This window comes from Marmota flaviventris, chromosome 9 (assembly GCF_047511675.1).
Source record: "Marmota flaviventris isolate mMarFla1 chromosome 9, mMarFla1.hap1, whole genome shotgun sequence".
Classification (NCBI taxonomy): domain Eukaryota; kingdom Metazoa; phylum Chordata; class Mammalia; order Rodentia; family Sciuridae; genus Marmota; species Marmota flaviventris.
Genome location: NC_092506.1, coordinates 74,844,652 through 74,863,998, shown reverse-complemented (window position 1 = coordinate 74,863,998; position 19,347 = coordinate 74,844,652). Strand labels below are relative to the sequence as shown.

The 19,347-nt window shown below is 38.1% G+C and overlaps 1 pseudogene; it reads left to right on the top strand.

The window, feature by feature from the left end:
- The first annotated feature begins 331 nt into the window (after nucleotides 1–331).
- Nucleotides 332–1,400, top strand: LOC114098632 (calcium/calmodulin-dependent protein kinase type II subunit gamma-like; annotated as a pseudogene).
- The last annotated feature ends 17,947 nt before the right edge of the window (nucleotides 1,401–19,347 follow it).

Here is a 19,347-nt window from a genome sequence, read left to right as displayed (position 1 = left end):
AGCAAAACCCATCAATGTCAAGAAGTTGTCTGCCTGAGATCATCAGAAAGTAGAACATGATGCTGAGATATGACTTCTTAAACATCCAAATATTGTGGGACTCCATGACAGTATTTCTTAAGAAGGGTTTCACCACCTTGTGTTTGACCAGGTTACTGGTAGGGAGCTGTTTGAATACATAGGACCTAGAGAGTACTACAGTGAAGCAGATGCCACCCACATCTGATTCTGGAGAGTGTTAACCATATCCACTAGCATGGTATTTTCCACAGGGACCTGAAGCCTGAGAACTTGCTGCCGACAAGTAAATGCAGGGGTGTGGCCCATCAAGATGGCTAATTTTAGCCTCACCATCAAAGTCCAGAGCAGCAAGCTTGGTTTGGTTTTCCTGGAACCCCAGGTTATTTGTCCCCCAAGGTCTTTAGGAAATATCCCTATAGAAAACCTGTGGATATCTGGGCCTGCAGTAAGCCCACCCCACGCCTTCAGCTTTTCTGTGTTAAGGGCCCTTGGCTTCCAGTAATGGTGAGAAAGAAGGAACACTATTCCTTCTGGTCCCACAAGTGCCTGCTTTCCCATCAGTGGGACACAGTGACCCCTGAAGTGAATAACTTGATGCCAACCATAAACCCAGCAAAACACATCACAGTTGACCAGGCCCTGAAGCATCCATGGGTCTGCCAACAATCCACAACAGCCTCTATGATGCACTTCCAAGAGACTGTGGAGTGTTTGTGCAAATCCAACCCCTGGAGAAAATGGAAGAGTTCCATCCTCATGACTATGATTGTCTCCAGGAAATAACCAGCTGCCAAAAGCCTATTTAACAAGAAGTTGGACGGATGTGTCAAGCCACAGAGCAACAATAAAAACAGTCTCATAAGCCCAACCCAAGAGACCATGCCCTTGCAGACAGCCATGGAGCCACAAACTACTGTGGTGCACAATGCTACAGATGGGATCAAGGGCTCCACAGAGAGTTGCAACACCACTAGAGAAGATGAGGATCTCAAAGTACAAAAATGAAGAGCATGAAGATCATAGAACAGCTGATTGAAGCCATCAATAATGGGGACTTTGAGGTCTACATGAAAATTTGTGACACGGGTCTCACTTCATTTGAGCCAAGGCCTTTAGAGGGGATGGATTTCCATAAGTTTCACTTTCAAAATCTCCTGTCTAAGAACAGCAAGCCCATCCATACCACCATCCTAAACCCACATGTCCATGCCATTAGGGAGGACACATCGCTTACAACTATCTCACCCAGTACATTGATGGGCAGGATCAGCCTTGCACCAGCCAGTCAGAGGAGACCCTAGGTATGGCACTGCCAGGATGGCAAGTGGCTCAGTGTCCAATATCACTGCTCAGGGGTCCCTGCTACACTGATGCAGTGAGCTTCAGCCACTGCATCAGGGACATTAGGAGATTCTAGGTGTAGGTTGAACCTTTGCAGCCAGTGGCTCTAGAAGGTCTGAGTGACAGCAGCAGTCCTGTTTGTTTGAGGTTTAAAACAATTAAATTATAAAGTGGCAGAAGCTGAAGCCAATCTATGCCCCTGCCTGAAGCCCTCCCACCCACCCTTCGTGTCTGTCTCTGCTGAACGGAGGTGTTTTTTTTACTCTAAGAAAGAAAGTAGATAGTTAAAAAATAAAATAAAAATCCATACCATGAGGTGTTTTAAAACAACTTACAGCCCTTGGGTTTGCAAGAAGGCAGGAGTTTGTGTGACACCCATCCTGGCATGAACAATGTTGGACTTACACACCAGCCCTGAAGAGGTGAGCTCAGCCTCCGATCCCCATGGACCCAGGAGAAACAGGCAAGGACTCTGACGGAACTTTGGGGGCCATGATGTTAATTGTAGCCCCCGAGGTGGCCTGCTTACCCCAGGTCTAGTAGTGGAGTTCTTTAGAACCAGTATAAGCACCTAGAATGAGGCTGATGAAGACACCATGGCTCTCAGACCCAGTTGGGAGAGATGTAGAGTTCTCAACCCAGCTGTGGATACAGCTGAGAAGCAGTGACCTCAGGAATGAGGTCCCAGACTTTGCTGTACTGTTCCATTTAGCATAGAAGGGAAAAGAATGGGTGCTGCAGAAGTGTGTCCACTATGAAGCTGATAAGAAACCCTGTGTTAGTCTGACATGCACTTACTTGACCATCCATTTCTATAGAATGTATGATGCCCAATGGCCCTGATCCCCACAGGTGGGAAGGGGTGGCTTTACTGCTTTGCTTCCTGTTGGCATGCTTAAAAACTTAACAAGGAGGGAGCCAGGCCCTGGTCAGGATTCTCCTTGTCACCTTTGGAAGTTCTGTTTCTGTGCTGATCTGGACCATCTTTGTCTTGCATTTTCATGGGGGTGGTGCCCCCATGCTGACCCTCATCTGGTCCTGGGCCCTCTGCCAAGTGCCCCTATAGGATGGGAGGAGTGAGGAGCAGGATAAGAGGTGGTGGTTGTTTCTGCACATTCAGGCTGGCCTCAGGGTTGCCTCCCTTCTTACTCTTCCCTTGCTGCATGTCCATCTCTTTCCCTATCTTTGATATTTATCTCAGTGCTCTGGCAAGAAGTGTCCTCTTGAAAGAGGCCTCTACTGACCAACTGAAGTATAGACTTATTGCTGGGCAATCTGTATGGGCATCATCCACCTTATCTGCATGTACACAAAAAAGGTGTCCAGAGCCAAGGTTCCTATGTTCATTGTCTATCTCTCTGCTCAAGGAGTTCCATTCCAGGAGAAAAATAAGCCAATAAAAGAAGATAATGGAGGAGCAATTGGTCATACCCTTGGGTTTCCCCCAAAATAATTGTGCATACTTATTTGCAGAAATATCGGCACTTTGGGGAGAAGGGTGGGTAGACTCCAGCTCCCTGGACTAACTTCAGGAGCTGCAGGAGCTAGGAGAGGATGCAACGCTACAGGTTTACTTTGGAGCCAGCTGAGAAGAGAGCAAACTCAAAGGTGCTGATGCTTGGATTTAGCTAGGCTCCTCAACTGTCTCATGCAGCCCCAGCCCCTGGGCCCCACCCTCTCCTGCACTGCAGCCTACAGTGCCAGTGCAGACCCCAAAGGGTTTGTTGTGCTGGCTTGAAGACAAATGATCTTAGAATTCATTGAGACCTATAGCTTAATATGGCTGCTCCAGCCCACTTCTTAGCATTCTTACTCTTCTAGGGCTGGTGTCAGCATCTATATAAAACAGATTATTAAAATCATCTTTTAAAAAGGAAAGGGAAGACATTTCATGCAGATTTTTGCATGATGACATCGAAATAATTTAAAGATAGTGTATGTTCTGAATGTTGGTAGTCTTTGTTACAATGAAATCTTTTACTGAGGATATTTAATAAAATAATCTTGAAAAAATAAAAAAAATGGGAATCAAATAGACAACAACCATAATACTGGGTGACTTTAACATACCTCTCTCATCACTGGATAGATCTTTCAAACAAAAACTAAATAAAAAAGCTTTAGAGTTTCAAGGACTCTACTGTCACGAATATCTAAAAAGAAAAAATTTTAAAAATAAAATGAAAAAAGATAACTAAAAAACAAAATTAATAATTTAGACTTTACAGACATACATAGAATATTCCATCCATAAATGACTGAATTCACTTTCTTCTCAGGAGCACATCGATCATTTTCTAAAATACAGCACATTTTAGACCACAGAGCAACTCTTAGCAAACAGAAAAAAAAGAGCTAATACCTTGCATTCTATCTGATCATAATGGAATAAAATTATAAATAAACAATAAAATAAAAAAATATATAAGCTACTCAAACACCTGAAGAGTAAATAATACCCTATTGATGACTAAAGGATAGAAGAAGAAATCTAGGATGAAATAAAAAAATACTTAGAGGTAAATGAGAACAGTGACACAGCGGATCAAAACCTCTGGGACACTATAAAGGTAGTTCTAAGAGGAAAGTTTATTGCATTGTGCTTATTTATTAAAAGACTATAAAGTCACCAAATAAGTAACCAAACATTAATTACATCCAGTAAGAATGGCAATTATCAAGAATTCATACCAATAAATGTTGGAGAGAATGTGGGAGAAAAAGTAAACTCAAACATTGCTGGTATAATTGCAAATTATGCAATCACTCTGGAAACCAGTGTGCAGATTCCTCAGAAAACGTGGATGGAAGGATCACTTTACCCAGTAATCCCACTCCTCATTATATACTCAAAGGACTTTAAATCAGCATACTTCAGTGACACAGCCATATCAATGTTTATAGTAGCTCAATTCACAATAGATAAGCTATGGAGCCAACCTAGGTTCCCTTCTACAGATGCATGGATAAAGAAAATGTGGTTTATGTACACAATGGAATACTACTCAGCCATAAAAAAGAATGACTTTATGACACTTGGTAGTAAATGGATGGCTCTGAAGGCTATCATGCTAAGTGAAATAAGAAAGGAAAAACAAAGGTTGAATGTTCTCTTTGATATGTGGATGCAAACATACAATGGGGACAGTGGGACAATAGAAGTGCAGTGGATTAGACGAAGAATAAAGGGAAGGAAGATAGGAATAGGAAAGACAATGGAATGAATCAGACATAACTTTCCTATGTTCATATATGAATACTGAAAGAAAAGTGGCACAGGACTAATCCCACACATACCTGGGATAAGAAGTGGATTTATTTGTCAGAAGTCTGATGGGCTGCTCTGTGCAGAGAAAGAAAGAGAAGCCACTCCCCTTTGCATGGTACTTTTTTAGGCTAGAATCATGGCCACGTGTTTGAGGCAGGATTAATCCTGAATGACATTGCAAGTATCCCTGATCTTGTGGAAACAATTTGTTTCTTGGGAACAAAGACAAGCAGTTTTCCTGTCTCTCAGAGGGGGAACAAGAAAACCAGCATGTCCCTTTATCTTCTCAAGGAGAGAACAGGGAAACCAGTACCCCCCATCTCAGGGTCTGGTAAGCTGTCTCCTATCTCTCAATGAGAGAACAGGGAGAGACCAGTAGGTTTTATCTCAGGCTAGTTTCTATTTCTTGGGAATAAGAAGACTATTCATAAAGTGGGAGTGGGGAAAAGGAAGATGGCTGTGATTCTGCTAGTAAAAACACCACAGTGAATTTCAACATCATGTGCATCCTCCAGAATGGGATCCTACTTACAATAAGCTATACTTCATGTATGTATAATACGTAAAAATATAGTCTACTATGTATCTACTGTATACCAAAGAAGAACAAATAAAATTTTAATATTAAAAATAAAAGTTCATCAAGTGTAAAAAGATAAAAATTTAGAAAATGTTCATAAATAGGAGTAAAATATACAACTGAAGAAAAAAAATGTTTAGAAAATCTGAGCACTGATCCAAGATGCCTATTGTTCAATTAACAGAAGTTAAAGAAAAGACAAGATACAGGAGAAGAAATTATAAAAAAAAAATATTTTTTACTTTTTTAAAATGATTTTTTAGTTGTAAGTGGACACAATCCCTTTATTTTATTTATTTATATGTGGTGCTGAGGAGGGAACCCAGGGTTTCTCATGTACCAGGTGAGTACCCTACCACTGAGCCACAACCCCAGCCCTATTTTTTTTTTTTACTTTTTAAAAGCTTTTATTAACACATTATAGTTATATATAATAGTGTGTCTTTCTGACTTAATCATGTATACATGGAATAAAATTTCCCGCATTTCAGTCCTTGGTGCCTCCTCTATCCCTCAGTTCCTCCCTTCTCCTATTTCCTTCTTCTACTCTACTGGTTTTTGTTTTGTTTGTTTAATCTATTTTTAATTGGTTCTTTATATAAATACATAAATATAGAATTCACTAGGATGTATGTTTATACATGGACACAGTATAATTTTGTAAAATTCATTATTTCCTCCCTTTCCCATGGCTCCTTCTTCCCCCTCAATCTCCTTCTTCTGCTCCACTGGTCTTCCTTCTATCTTTTCATATCTACTCCTACCCTCATTTTGTCCTCTACTTTGCTCTAGTTTCTATATATGAGAGAAAACATTCAGGCCTTGATTTTCTGAATCTGACTTTTATTTCACTTAGCATAGTGTTCAACATTTCCACCCATTTATAGCAAATGGCATAATTTCATTCTTCTTTATGGTTGAATAAAGTTCTTTTATGTATACTTGCCACATTTTCTTAACACATTTATCTGTTTGCGGGCACCTGGACTGGTTTTGCAACTTGGCTATTGTGAGTTGCACTGCTATAAACATTGATGTGGCTGTATCACTAGAGTATGCTGATTTTAGTTCTTTGGAATAAATACAAATGAGTGGAATAGCTGGACCATATCTTGATTCCATTTCTAGTTTTATGATGAATACATTCTTTGTAAATTCTGGATATTAATCTCCTGTCAGAGGAATAGCTAGCAGAATTTTTCCTGTTCTGTAGGCTCTCTCTTCACTCTCTTCATCTTTTCCTTTGCTGTTCAGAAACTTTTTAAATTGATAGCATCCAACTTTGACTCCTGGTTTCATTTCTTGAGCTCTAAGGGTCTTACTAAGGAAGTCAATGCCTTCACCCAATATGATGGAGTGTTCTTGACCCTATGTTTTCTTCTAGCATTTGCAAAGTTTGTGGTTTAATTCCTAACTCTTTTATCCAGACTTATTTGATTTTTTTGCAGGGTGAGAGATAGGGTTCTATTTTTTATTTTTCTATATATTGATATCCAGTTTTCCCAGTACCATTTGGTAAAAGTAATATCATATATATATATATATATATATATATATATATATGCAAATTTTATCTGCTAAAAAGGACTTGAACTATGTGGATTGTCTCTATGTCTTCTGTTTGTTCCACCACACAAGTAGTTTCAATCTAGAGGAAGGAAGGTTGAAGATTTCAAGAATAAGAGTTCTATGAAAGATTGGGGCAGAGGAATTTCCCTGTAAGAGGCACAAACCAGGCTTACAGAGGCATTTATTTGTATTGGAGAAGAAAAATACAGATTGACAATAGGAGGGTCTTTAGGGAAATAGAGAATGTGATTATTTTGTCTGTCAAAGCATTTGGAAATTTTATAAATGGGCACTCTATAAATCTATAAAATTACCAATAGTTATATAGAAAATCATTAAATAAACACATAATTCATTAAGTTACTACAGGTCGAATAAAAGACATGCAAAGATAGTATTTCATAAAGGAGTATTACTGGGCTCATCCATTAAAATATTTATATGATTATAATAAACACTGAATATGAATTAATTTTAAACTATAAAATCTATTTTAAAAGGATGGGAAGAATAGATATGGGGTGGGGAAAGCTAAACTTTAAACACAGGAGGAAAATAGATAAAGTCTGAATTTATATAAAAAATAATGAAACCACAGTATTTAAAAATATGGCCATAAATACAAAAAGATGTCAATTAATTTGCCTCTGGGGAACAGAACTAAGAAATGTGAAGCAAAGAACAAAGGACCTCATTTTTTTTTTTTTTTAGAGAGAGAGAGAGAGAGAGAAAGTTTTTTGTAGATGGACACAACACAATGCCTTTATTTTTTTATGTGGTGCTGAGAATTGAACCTGGGTCCCCACCCGTGCTAGGTGAGCGCTCTACCGCTGAGACACAATCCCAGCCCCAGGACCTCATATTTTTAAAAAATCAATTACTAAATTTCTTCCCAAATTTATTTTGTAAATTATTCCAACATAAATAAAATATAAAGAATCCATATATTAACCTACATACCTGCACAAGATTTTTTCATTGGTTTATATTATTTATACCAAATGATGGGTTTTATTGTGGCTTATTTGTACACAAAACATAATTTGATCAATTTTTTTCTCAATACCTCCCTCACGTTTCCCTCCTCCCTCCCCCGACCCACTTTCTGTAAGTTAATGGTCTCTCTTAGTAGATTATTTTAAAGAATTAAATTTAGACTTTATGACACTTCTTCCTGGTCTGTTCTCACTCTCTCCCTGGAAAAGTTGCCACATTCAAACATGTTTTTAGACATTACCATATAGGTTACCTCTACAAACAATATGGTACACTGGTCTCTCACTTTCAAACCTTACAAAAATACCATCTTATTGTACAATAATCAGTTTGCATTTGCTTTTCTCATTGAATATCATGTTCTGAGATTTAATTAGCTATGCTAATATATAGTTCTAATTAATTTTAATTGTTGTATATATTTCATAGAAGAAAGGATCACACAATTCACATATTTATCTTCCGTGACAGATATTTGAATTGTTTTCAATTTTCTCAGTATTGCCATCAATACAACAACAAATATTCTTACATGGAAGAGTAAGGTAGAATTAAACATGTTAAACTTTACTAGATATAGCCAAATAATAATTTCACATTGACACTCTCACCCACAAAGTGAGAGAGTTTCTATTTCTCCAATTCTCCCCAATACTCTATGCTTTGTTTTATGTTGTTGTTGTTTGTTTGTTTGTTTGTTTTGCTTATTTGCTTGTTTTCAGTGCTGGGGATCAAACCCAGGGCCTTCTACATGATATCTGCAACTTTTCAGGAGTGGATAACTGATTGGTCTCATCGTAGCCATCATTTCTTCTGAGGATGTTGTATCTCTGTTCAGGTGGAAGTAGTTCGAATGCAAAACATGATGTTCCTTCTGTATTACTTTTTTTGCCTTTGCTCATGCCTTTCTTCCTAGACTGCCCCACTTCATCCACCACATCAGTAAAGAGCAAACTCCACTCTCATCTCTTTGAAGGTCTGCCCTGACCATCTCTGATAAAAGACTACCCTTTCTCAAGGCTCTATGTCCATTTCATAGCTGATTTTCTGCCTAAAATGAAAGAGGCAATTGCTTAAGTGTGAGTCCTGTTACTTGAATTTGCTCTAAGCAAATCTCACAATATCAAGATTAATAATCATTTGCATAAGACTTTGCAGATCTAGATTTTTTGTTATCATTAACATAGTGGCTTAACTTTTTTGAATATAAGCGCTCTTCTAAATATAAAGAAAAATAATTGAGCATCTCTCACTATAGAAATACATTATATATATCAATTTAGAAAATACATAATAATATAAAACTATTATGATTTTAATATTATCTTTAAATTGACTTTAAAAAAATTTAGTTATAAAGGGACACACAATACCTTAGTTTATTAATTTATTTTTTATGTGGTACTGAGGATCAAACCAGTACCTCACACATGCTAGGCAAATGCTCTGCTACTGAGCTACAGCCCCAGTCCAATAAATTGACTTTATTTTATTAATCACAAAAGTAGCATACTTTTGAAGGACAGTGGGGTGTTTCATGACCTGTAGATTTAGTGAACCATTCAAGATCAATGCCAGATTCAAAACACAAATATTATATCTAGCAAATAATAAAAATCTATTAAAATTATTTAAATCCTGTCTAGAGTTTCCATGAAAAGAGGTCAAGGACAGTCATTGATAAAACATGACATACCTTGAAGTCCTCACTTTCTCAGTTCTTTTCCTCACACTTTTCATATCCTTCTACAATTCTAAATCTCTAGTCTTATTGTCTAAACTCCCTGCACTTGCTACAAACTCAGCCTAAGCTGCTGTTTTGGTCTCTCTTCTTTTTCCTGGATCTCATTTTCTTTCTTCCTTCTTCTGACCCATCCTCTAAATGATGCCTTTCCAGACAGTAGTTCAACTCACTTTCCAAAGTCCCAGGGTTGGCCACTGCCTGAAATACAAGAACACTTACCTCCAAAAGCTGGGGTTGGGCAAAGCTTCAGGCATGTATTGTGAGCCCATCATACAGATTTGTGGCTTGTATTTTTCTAGTCTGTTGAAATGTTAAGGATTTACAGTAACTGAGCACCCTAAGCATCCACAACCTAAGGTAGAAACCACTGCCCCATATTATACCTCCTTGAAATCTCTGTATGACCCAGTGTATTTTGTAACAGTTCAGGGCAGCATCACTGTCTAAAATGCAAACTGGTGTTGATACCAATAAATCAATGTTGTCACCTTGACTAATTTATTGACTCACTTAGCTGGAAAAGAAGGTCTAGGACAGCACTGCAGTGAATTCAAGCTGACCTACCTACCAAAAACCACATATACATATGGATATAATACATATGCATACACGTACACACAAATATATAATTTTTCTCACAATATCCACTGACCACATTGACATTCAGCACAATTAATACTAAAATACTAGAAACCCAGCAGAATAAAAATTAAAAAGTTGAGATTGGAGGAACACAAGGACAGGAAAAAATATATAATTTACTGAGAAACCTGAAACCTCATTTCTTTAAATAAACTGGGAAAATGATGCCTGTCTCAACATAAAACTTAAGTTTGTAGATTCTTAAATAGGCAAGGTGTAGGGGCTGGGGATATAGCTCAGTTGGTACAGTGCTTGCCTAGCATGCACAAGGCCCTGGGTTCAATCCCTAGCACCACCAAAAAAAAAAAATAGGCAAGGTGCCTCTTCTTATCTTGGAAATGTCCTGTTTATTCCCTAAAGATAACTGAATGAGAAGTAAAACATGTAAGAATAAAATAAATAATAAGTACAAATATACACACTTTATATTGCCAGACCCATGAATTGGAGCTCAAGAAACAATGCCAAGGAAGAACAGGGGCCCAGATATTAGGAAGCTTTGCTTGAAGACTGGTAGCAATTTTTATCATCTTTATCACTCTCAGGGAGTTTTGGATAGGTGACCCTTAAGTTTCTTTTTAACTCTGTACTTAAAGACTTAGAAAGTCTCCCCATTGTAAACAGCCTCACTCATTTCTCCTCAACTCTTTAATATCAAGCACAATTAAAAGAACATTATAGGGCTGGGGTTATGGCTCAGCAGTAGAGTGCTCGCCTCGCACGTGGGAGACCCTAGATTCATCCTCAGCACCACATAAAAATAGATAAATGAAATAAAGGTATTGTGTCCAACTACAACTAAAAAATATGTTTTTGGTTTATTTTTTTTTTTAAAAGAACATTATAAATGGGCTTAAATCTCAGCTCTGCTCTTAGGTGTGTGACTGTAGGCAAGTCCTAACTTCTCACTGTGTCAGCAACAGCTTACTTTTGTCTCATTATGTAATAATGTTTTTCTTACAGTGTTGTTGAAAAGGTTAGATACAATAAAAATATAAATAGGTGTTCTAAATTTTTTCTATTACTAAGTAATGCTTATAATAATTGTGTATGACCCTGTTGACAGGTCTTATTTCTCTATTGGTAGTAGATGATAGGAGATTGAAATTTCCTAAAGTAAATAAAGACTGGGATAGCCTTTGAAATGCATCTCCCCCAACCCACCCTCCTTCCTCTAGTAACCACTCTTTTATTCTCCATTTCTGTATGGGTGAATAAGTCTAGAGATCTCACACATAACATACAGTTATGTGTTAATAAAATTAACAGTTAATAAAAATTTACTGTGTTAGAGATTTTTATTAAATAAATATATTTTAGTTCCTTCTGTCACAAAAATAACATAGCAAGAAGATGAATATGTTAATTTGTTTTACTATTTATCCCACATCATCATGTTACAAACCTCAAATGCACAACAAAATTTGTTTCAAAAGTGAATCTAGGATAGAATATTTCCGTCTCCTCCAGAAAAACTCATTTTCAGAGACCTTAGAAGATAAAATTTTGGAATTGTCTAATGATTAATTATTCTATTTTTAAAATCTGAAATAATTTCCATAAGTAGAGATAGGAAAGGTCACCAACAATGTGTCTTCAAGTAATTAAAAATCTTTTGTTATGGTTTTTAATTAATTGGGCCCTGCAATGGTGCTACTCCAAAGGAAGAGGGACAGTTCAGCTCATTCACATTTTCTAATGCAATCAGTGTGCTCTATGATGCAAACCTCCTATTTCTGTGCCATTCTTCCACCTGTGGAGGGATAGAAAATTCCTTTCTCTAATGTTTATTTTGATTTCACCCTCAGAACATTTGGGTTTTATTTTCCAGACTTGTAAATGATTCTACTAAATCCTCGGTGTCTGCCTGACCAAGAGTTACTAAGAGGTATTTACTCCTGGGGGAAATAAATTAAAAATTAACACTGGCTGCTGTCTTCCACATAGAAGGTTATGCAAATGTTCATCTGTTTCTCTGAAGCCTTAAACATCCTGTGGGACCATCAACGGCCTTACCAGAATTCATATTCCTACTAAAGTCTAAAGTAAGTATGCACTTACTTACCTGAAGCTCTGAAAGAAACGAGCAAACAGATTTTGCAATATCAGACTGATAAGTAACACTGTTGCCAACAGAATAAATCTCATGATGGAAATGTAGGTCTCTTGGGCCATGGCAGGTGTCAGAATCACCTTACCGCAACTTCCTTCCTACTGCCAAGGTGTTTTGTAACAATCTCATCCCAGGGAGACCTTGATATCTGAGGAAAGAACTTAGCCAAACTCTCTGTGCTCTTCTTTCTCCCTTTACAAACTGTAAAAACACTTTGATTAAATAAAATGTTCTGGAATAAAAAGTTAATTGCTTGGTTAACAAACTTTTACAACATTGATTCAAATCCTCTATGTATCCAGGTCGTTTAGCTCTCCTCTTCAGGAAGAAATTTTCACCCAGGAGTTTGAATAACAGTTATGCTAGGAGAAACTTGTTCATTGATTCACCATCATTTCTCAGTGGTGATAACTGAGAACAATACTCTGAACAGAGAAAGTACTTGGTGGCTATTTCTTTAATTGATTAATTGATGACATGTGCTTAAAGGACCTAAGAATATCTTTGAGTTAGAGTGGAGAGAACATACAAAGACACTGGTATTTGTGAACAATAAAAAACAGGGAAAAGGAAAAGATTTGAAAAATATTTTTAAAAGTTTTCTCATCTCACCATTTTGCCCTGAGATACAATTGGACCTAGTGGACATTATAATCAGCTGTCTATAAATGCAAGACTACCATACTCTGACATACTCCTTCCAGGGGAAAACTTCTTTCTTTTATCTCCCCTGGGGCATCTATACCTCGCAATGTCACCTGCCATCACTTTGCATTGGAGCCATCTTCCTACAACTGTGCATAAGTCTGAATTAACTCCTTACCTTTCCATTCTCCCTAGACCCCTTTCTATGTCCTGAACAATAGCTGGTACAGCTGTGCACTGAATGAACTACCATGAGCAGATCCTAAAACTACTATTGCAAAATAAATGCTTATAGCTGGGCATAGTGGTACATGCCTGTAATCCCAACTATGGAAGAGGCTGAGTCAGAATGGTCACAAATTTGAGGCCAGCTTGGGCAATAAAATGAGACCCTCTCTAAAACTAAAGAATTATAAGGGCTGGGGATGTAAAACCCACCTGGGTTCAGTCCCAAGCACAATGCATACACAGATACATACATACTGGCAAAAATGAAAATATAGTTATTTGGTGTAATCTTGTCTTCTTGTCATTTATCTTTCTCATAAAATATAATAGGAAAGAAAAATATATCATTTTGTTTAATGGAAGTCATGGGAACATAGGATTTGGCTAATTGAGGTTTTATGGTAAGCTCTCTTAGGCAAAGAACCTCTCATACAGACTTCTCAGCATTCTCTCTCAGTGTCTCAGACCAAGTGCTGCTTTTGAGAACAAGAGTGGGTCTGCCCCAGGGAATTCTTTCAAATTCCCACTAATAATATCTATTGTGACTCAATTTCCTTCTAAAAATACTGTAAGTGGTATAACAACATCAAATATGTTATAGCATTTTACAGTTTACAAAGCATGTTGTAAATTCAGAGTCTCACCTTTACTATTAGCTGTGCACTTCTTGAATAAGAGAGGTACATATGGAGTCCAGATTGCCAAGGCAAGCAGCAATGTGTGCACCTTGTGCAAAGAGAGTACAAAGTGTGAGCAGTACACACATCCGAGCACCAGCTACTCATGACCCTGTAAGTGGGACCTATCTGGGTTCTCTAAAACCTGGAAGCTTCTGAGGAAGTTGTTGTATAGTATTGCTAATAAATGTAGCTACTATTTGTCAAATTCCTGCCCTGAGTAGACACACAACTGATCCAGATTTTCCAGGAGAAAAGCATTGGAGGGTAGAAGACTTTATTCAAACAAAACCACCTTATAATATTGGTGAGGATGTGGGGAAAGGGTATACTCATAAATTGTTGGTGGGACTGCAAATTGGTGCAACCACTCTGGGAAGCAGTATGGAGATTCCTCAAAAAACTGGAAATGAAACCACCCCTTGACCGGGTAATCCCACTGCTCATTATATACCATACCGGAAGGACTTAAAATCAGCGTACTATGATGACATAGCCACATCAATGTTTATAGCAGCCCTATTCACAATAGCTAAGCTATGGAACCAACCTAATTGCCCTTCAACAGATGAGTGGATAAAGAAAATGTGGTTTATATACACAATGGAATATTACTCAGCCATAAATAAGAATGGCTTTATGACATTTGCTGGTAAATTAAAGTATCTGGAGACTATCATGCTAGCTGAAATAAGCCAGTTCCAAAAATTCAAATATTCTTTCTGGTATCTGGATGTTAACACACAACCAGGGCAGGGAGTAAAAGTTTATTAGATTGGACAAAATGGAATGAAAAGAAGGGAGTGGGGACTGAAATAGGAAAGACAGTGGAATGAGTCAGAAATAAATGTCCTATGTACATATATGAATACACCACTGTGAACATCGTGTACATCCAAAAGACTGGGAACCCAACCAGAGAGCAATATACTCCATGTTTGTGTAAATATGTCAAAAAGACTTTGCTGTCATGCATAATTAAAGAGAACAAATTATACAACCACCTTAGCCCAAAGTCCACAAAGAGGGGATGGGGATTTCTCTGTTGAGTAGTGGGTGGTAACAGTTCTGTCCTCTTGTCTGTTCCTTAAGTCCTTCCTGTTCATAGCCATGAACACATTGCTGGGCAATGGCCAGGGCTATGCAGGGTATATTTGAAAGATTGTGTTAAGGAAGCCTTGACTGGGACATGTACTGGGAGAGGAGAGAGAGTGAAAGGAGGTGGGAAGGCAGCAAAGAAATCCTTTTCCTGGTGGCACTCAGCTCTCCAAAAGGTGAAGGGCTAACCTGACATATATCCCTGAGCTATAATAAAGTCTCATCACCTTGCCTGAGAATCCCTGTGACTCTGAGAAACATCCTTATGCAGACATGAATCTCTAATGTCTGATCCAGTGTCCATTCTAGAACTAGATGCTGGGAGTTGTGATTGTCCTGGGTACTCTCCCCTTCTCTCTCCACTTAAATCCCACTGTAAAAGCAGAAAGGCAGTCATAATTCTGCCTACTGCCATTTTTCATCATTCATAGATCCTTGTAAAAGGCACCTCTGCCAGTTGAGAGCTATGCCTGCAGGCTTCAAGGAACTTTGAGAAATCCATCCCTCTTAAAGCATTTCTCTCCCTATGGCTGAGCCTTGACAGATATTGATTTAGCAGAGACATGGATATCTTAGGGAATTCAGCCTCCCTTGACTTCTGCAGCAACCTCTCAATGGTATTTGGTGAAGTCCATACTCACCTTTCCCATTCTGGACATGCTCCCTGGATATTTTCCTATCCTCTCAGTGTTAATTCAGCCCTTGCCTGTTAGTGATCCCTTCCAATTTCTTACCTCCTCCAACATAATCCTAGCATAATAACAGCTACAATAATTAATAAACATATCCAAGTCTTATATTTGAACATCATATTATTATAGAAAATCATTTTGGCCTTAGAATTGGACATCGATTAAAATATAACCACTATAATTTTTGTAGCTATAAAATTGAGTGAATCATAGTTGCTACCTTGTAGAATTGCAATTCATAATGAGTTGATATGGGAAATGTTCAGTGCAGGGCCTGGGTCATAATAAACACTCAATGTATATTAATGAATAAGTGTATAATTTGACATGTAAATTAATACTGAGATAAAAAGATACATGAATAATAGACAGTATAGCATAGTTAGCTATGATTCTCTTTCCTGTAGAATAAATAATAAATTATTGATAATTATACCATAAACAACTTGCCTGTGGTCATGTGGGAACTCAGATCTTCTTGAACTCCAGACTCATGCTACTATGCACTAATCCAGAGGAGCAGGAGAGGTGAATGGGTAAGAGCATAAACAGTGGAGCCAGGCCACTTGGGCTGAACCCAAGTAGTGCCATTTCATAGCTCTAGAATCTCATGTACCTCAGTTTCCTCATCTGTGAAACAGAGAATATAATAGTATCTAGATTCTAGAGATTATTATCAGGGCAAGTGACAAAATGCAGAAAGAAGCTTAATCTACTGCCTGCTCCTGATCTGTCCAGAACAGATAAATATACTGTTGTTGCAATCTCATTAGGTTCCAACATTAGGTAGGAGGAATGTTCAGGATTGCTATCCCTGGACATTCTTCCTACCCTTCCTCACCCTTGAATTAATCAATTTGGATGGCAAATTGTCCACTAACCATTGCCCTTTGGGACAGATGTTCCCCAGGTGCCCTCCAGAAGGATTCTGTTCCATTTACCCATTGTTCATTTTTTTTCTCCACCCCACAGCCTAGACCACTGAAGTCCCAAGATGTCTTGAGCTCCAGATTCTGCTCGCCATTTCTTATTGTTATGGCTATTCTACTCACCTCAGACTTGGCTGCTAAAAGGCAAGCCTGAGATTCAGGTCAGCCATCAAAAGTCACTTGGGGTTAGCCAGACTTAGCTTTCTATGCAAGGTAGATAACACTTAATTTGACTTTAGGAGTAATTTTGTTTTTTAAACTTAAAATATAATTTTTATGTGCAAAGCCAGTCCACTAATCTAGTCCTGGATCCAGTATATAAGCAATAAAATAAAATAAAATAAAATGGTAAAGGAATTTGTATATTTCTTAGAATAGAAGGTTGAAAGCTGCGATAGTCCATATATCCCAGACTGAACTCTAAGGTGACCTATAGAGACATTAGGTGCTTGCAAAAGAGAGAACTGGTCTCCCAATCCCCACTTAGATGGCTGCTATAGCACAGGATCTGTAGATTCTCCTGGGCCTGTCACTAGAGCAGACAGGATCATAGTGAGGAAGACCATAAGAGCCTGGTAGAGCATCATAATATAAGGTATATTGCAACATAGAGATGGTGCCTGCTCATGTTCTGAAGAATTGTAACATAGAGAGATAGCTGGAGCAGTTTCACATGACAGGAAGACAACAGAAAGGGCAGCAGTATGACAGCCTGGACTTCCATGTTGGTTGTGGACAGATTGCACAGGTTTCCCATAGATAGATTGGTACTATAAAAGAAAGTAAAGTGAGGCTTGAGTTAGCCTGCATGTTCTCTATCCACCCAAGAAGAAGGTATATGAGGTAGAGGATACATTAGAAAGAAGCTATGGTTCTTTTGACTGCAGGGAGTCAAAAGCTGGGGAGAGTCCCAAAAGATCAACCAAGGAACTTATCACTTGTGCCAGAGACAATGTGGAGATCCTGCAAGGCCTTTCTAAGAGCCCACAATAGTTTTGCAAATGTAAGCCAGCAAGGAATGTCTGCCACTCAGAGAGCACCAACAGCTTACAATAACACCATAATAACAGATTAAAATAACACCATTCAAATGATAGCTTCTCCCTTCACCTCTAAATCTCAATCCCTTCCCTGCTCAGAGCAAAACAGAACCAGAAAAGCAAAGGTGAAAGGAATTTTTTAAAAAACTACTGAGGCTTACTAAGTCTTTAATTCATATCCAGTGCATTGCTATAGCTAAGCTACAGATCAGGCCTGAGCTGGAAGGGAGGCAGGTAAAGGAACAGAAGTAGAAGGGAGATTTGCATTGGGTTTGAGATAGAAATTTAAATTTAGACTTGACAGGACATATTTATAACTGAAACTGAGGCTTAATAAGCAAAATGGGCCAATTCTTGGAGTTTAATGTGATCAAGAAGCTTCAAAACCTCTCAATATTGTATCAAGAGATTGAGAAGAAAGGTCAGAGTACACTTAAGACAGCAACAAGAGTAAGCCATTCTCTGTCTGCATCTCACCAAGTTCAGACTGCTTAACATTCATGTTGTGTTTCAACCTGAAAGGCACCTTCAGATGTTAATCTTCTGCATTCCCAAGGAGCAGTGAATCTTCTGTGGATCCTTTAATCTTTCTCTCACCTTAACCATTCTTCTTTAGGAAAATGCAACTGAACTATTGTAATAAGAGTTTATCAAATATATTTTTGAGAAAAGAACAAACTTTGGACAGTGCTATCAAGCTACAAAGCAGAAAACCCCAGGCTTTCTGGGTTTCAAGGAGGAATGGACTAGAGAAGTCATGTGCCCTGACCATTCTTATGCTGTGTGGTTCACTGTCAAGTAAAAAATCTTTGAAGTGAGGTTCTCAGGAGTCCAAGTGCAATAAACATTTTTATCAAAAGACTTTATGCCATGAGAAAGAAGGATTGTTTGGGGAAGGGAAACTAATGGAGCCAAGTGACTCTCAACAAGGTACTCATTGTATCATAACCCACCACATGGAGAGATACACTTCCGGCACCCCTCCCCGGCACAATCCCCAGCCTGGATCATGGGACCATTACCTTCTGTTTGGAGAAAGAGGAGTCTTCTTACTGAACTGTAATTTTATTCTTGTTCTATGCAGTCTACTACCCACACAATGGCCAATTATCCCATTAAAATTTAAGTCAAATCTCATCTGCTGAAAACAAATATATATATAGCAAAGGCATCCTGATCACCTTGAATAAAGTCACTTGCACATGTCCTAGCATTTCTTAGCCCCCTCACACTGATTTATTTTCTGCACCACATCAACACTACGCACAAAGTCTATATCAACATGCTTACTCACTGTTATTTTCAGCACTGCAATACAAACTCCATGAGAACAGGGACTTTGCTCTATTTGGATTTGTTGTACCCTTTGTACCTTCCTAAGCCCTACATATACAGTATCAACACAATAGATATCAGTCAATGTAAGAAATGTTCTTTTACGTGGATGTGTAACCGATGTGATTCTGCAATCTGTATTTGGGGTAAAAATGGGAGTTCATAACCCACTTGAATCTAATGTATAAAATATGATATGTCAAGAGCTTTGTAATGTTTTGAACAACCAATAAAAAATTAATTAATTAATTAATTAATTTAAAAAATCTATAAATAAGTTGCAGAAAGATCAGTGGAGTAGAAGGATGGGGAGGGAGAAGGGCTGGGGACTGAAAAAAATGTATTTTGTATTAGTGCATTGTAAGTATGGTGGGATTCATTATGTCATACTCATACATTAACATAATTTTCTCAGTCTCCTTCCCCAGT